The 3,416-nt window shown below is 44.2% G+C and overlaps 1 protein-coding gene across 1 annotated transcript in view; it reads right to left on the bottom strand.

Annotated features, from left to right (window-relative positions):
• The window catches only part of SRPX (sushi-repeat containing protein, X-linked), a 91,502-nt gene that overhangs the window by 6,193 nt on the left and 81,893 nt on the right, over nucleotides 1-3,416 (bottom strand). The window lies entirely within an intron of this gene.

Raw genomic sequence — 3,416 nt, 5'->3', positions numbered from 1 at the left:
TTAAAAAACAAATATAAATATATTGAGTGGTGGGAGGTCACATATAAGACCTAGATGCCAAATATTTAATCCAACCTGTTGATTGGTAATTTTGCTGGTCCCCAAAGTAATGAACTAGACTAGGGCAGGGGTCAGCAGACCTTTCCAAACAAAGGTCCAGGGAGCCAATATATTAGGTTCTGCAGGGCCAGATGGCTTCTGTCATAATCCATTGTGCCACGGTGGTGCATAGACAGCAACAGACAATGCACAGATGAATGTGTGTGGCTGGGTCCAAATAAAGTTTTACCTACAAAAGTCATAGTTTGCCCACATAGAGGAAAAGGAACTTGTTTTGGCTTAATCATTTTTCTATATAACAGAAGATGTCAGGAAACATATGATCATGGAATATAGAATGGAAGGCCAATTTCTCACATACTGCAGTGCTGTGAGTTTGTGTTACCTGAACAGCAAGTCCCATAATTGGGACAAGGGAATATGAGGATGGAGCTAAGGTGTCAGGATTGGGGCCAAAGACACCATGAATTGGGTTCCTATTTAAGGAACCTGAGAAAAAGATTTAAATATATATATATATATATATATAATATACCAGAGGCCCAGTGCACAAAATTCGTGCATGGGTAGGGTTCCTAGGCCTAACTGGTGATCAGGGCCAATCAGGTTCCCCACCTCCCCTCCTCCTCCTTCCCTTGCTCCACCACTGGTCACCCAGCATGTTCCGCGCCGCCCCCTGGTGGCCCATGAACATCATAGCGAGCGATCAAACTCCAAGTTGAACTCCTGAGGGGACAATATGCATATTAGCTTTTATTATATAGGAGGATTGATTTCAGAGAGTAAGAGAGAAGGAGAGAGAGAGAGATAGAAGCATCAATGATGAGAGAGAATCATAGATCAGCTGCCTCCTGTACGCCCCCCTTGGGAATAAAGCCTGCAACCTGGGCATGTGCCCTGACTGGGAATCAAACTGTGACCTCCTGGTTCATGGGTTGTTCAACCACTGAGTCACGCCAGCCAGGTGAACCTGAAAAATTTTGTGCGGTTGTTCTGAGTTTATGGGAATTCCTTCAAGTACACAAGGAGAATGAAGATTTAGGAGTCATTGAATTAATGCTGAACTGAGAAGTAAAATTGTAGCTTTTGATTAAATCAAGATTATTGTAAACACGTAGTTGTATTCACTGTAATAAATGAAATATTACTAAAAAAAATAAGGTACAGCACTGTGTCCATGCCCCAATGCACATCCTCTCTCTTTAGCATTCAGTCAAATTAGTCACTCTTATTGCAAAGAAGCTTAAGGACAAAATCAAGCTACTTCCAACTGGATCCTTTCAGTATCTACTTGTTTGTTTGTTTGTTAATCCTCACCTGAGGATATTTTTCCATAGATTTTTAGGGAGAGTGGAAGAGAGAGGGAAAGAAAGGGAGAAACATGATGTGAAAGAAACACATTGATTGGTTACCTCCTGCACATGCCCCAACCAGGGCCTGGACTGGGGAGGAGCCTGCAACCAAGGTATGTGCCCTTGACTGGAATCGAACCTGGGACCCTTCTGTCCACAGGCAGATGCTCTATCCACTGAGCAAAACTGGCTAGGGTTCTAGTTGTTGTTTTTTTATTTTTATTATTCTTTTAATTTAAATTTTTTATTGTTTAAAGAATTACATATGTCTCCTTTTCTCATCCCACATTGACTTCTCCTTGGCCACTCCCACCCCTAAGCACAAGCCCTAGTTGCTTTTTAAAGACACTGTTTGTCCCATTTAGTAGTTAAAAAATTTGCACAGCTGGGAAGGGCACATTTCCTACAAAAGTGTTCCTTAAATTTCCAGGTGCTTAGGAATCACCTGATTGAATGAAAATTTAGATCCTTATCCAGTAGGTCTGGAATGGGGCTTGAGAATTTGCATTTCCAGTGAGCTCCCAGGTGAAAGGTGAGGGGGTGTTTGTGGGTAGAATCTGGGGCCTGAAGGCTCCTGGACTCCCCTTATCCCTTGAGCTAAACTTTTGGGCATATCCTGGACAGGTTCAGCAAAGACAATTGTTTTTTGGCTGGGCCTGGACAGCATGTCAGTGAGGCTCATTAGTAAAGACAAACTAATTTCATTCATTGGAAAAATGATCGGGTTTGTCCTGGGAAGGAGTCCATGTTAATCAGGTGATGCTCCAGAACCAGAAAGGAATAATGATAACTCTAATGTACCAGTGCCTGAAGCTCAAGGTAAATGGATTAAGCATTGAAACTGGCCTTTACGCCAAAACCGGTTTGGCTCAGTGGATAGAGCGTCGGCTTGCGGACTGAGGGGTCCCAGGTTCGATTCCAGTCAGGGGCATGTGCCTGGGTTGCGGGCGCATCCCTGGTGGGAGATGTGCGGGAGGCGGCTGATCGATGTTTCTCTCTCATCGATGTTTCTGACTCTCTATCTCTCTCCCTTCCTCTCTATAAAAAATCAATAAAAAATATACAAAAAAAAGAAACTGGCCTTTACTTTTTTTATACTATATGATCTTATTTATATATGGAACCTATAAAAGTCAAATTCATAGAAACAGACTGGAATAGTGGGTACTAGGGGCAGGGGTATGGGGGAAAGGGGGAGATGTTGGTCACAAACTTCCAGTTTTAAAAGGCGAAAGATTTATACGATCTGAAGAGAAACCAGAGTATAAACTTCCAGTTTTAAAATAAATAACTTCTGGGGATCTAATGTACAGCATGGTCATTTTAATTAATAGAACTGTTCAATGTATTTCAAAGTTGCTAAGAGAGTAGATCTTAAATATTCTTACCATAAAAAAAAATGGCAGTTATGTGACGTGATGAAGATGTTAGCTAACCTATGGTGGTAATCATTTTGCAATATACAAATGTATCAAATGAAGACATTGTACACTTTAAACTTACACAATGTCAATGATAAATCAACTAGAGGCCCGGTGCACAAAATCCGTGCACTGGGGGGGTGGGGTTTGTGTTTGGGTTCGGGTTGTGGTTTGGGTTAGGGTTAGGGTTAGGGTTAGGGTTAGGGTTATGGCTCTGCACAGGATAGTGTTAGGGTTAGGGTTAAGGTTAGGGTTAAGGTTAGGGTTAGGGTTATGGCTCTGCACTGGCCCCCCCTTGCTCCCCTGCCTGTCTGATTGCCCCTAACCACTCCCCTGCCAGCCTGATTGATGCCTAACTGCTCCCCTGCTGGCCTGATTTCCTCTAACTGCCCTCCCCTGCAGGCCTGCCCTCCCCCACAAATCCCCTCTCCTGTTGGTCTGGTTGCCCCCAACTGCCCTCCACGGCAGGCCTGGGCCCTCACAACTGCCCTCCACAGCAGGCGTGGTTCCCTCCAACTGCCCTCCCCTGCTGGCCTGGCCCCCACAACTGCCTTCCCCTGCCGGCCTGGCTCCCCCACACCCT

The sequence above is a fragment of the Myotis davidii genome, unplaced genomic scaffold, assembly GCF_000327345.1.
Source record: "Myotis davidii unplaced genomic scaffold, ASM32734v1 scaffold960, whole genome shotgun sequence".
Classification (NCBI taxonomy): Eukaryota; Metazoa; Chordata; class Mammalia; order Chiroptera; family Vespertilionidae; genus Myotis; species Myotis davidii.
This window is presented reverse-complemented; position numbering and strand designations above follow the sequence as displayed.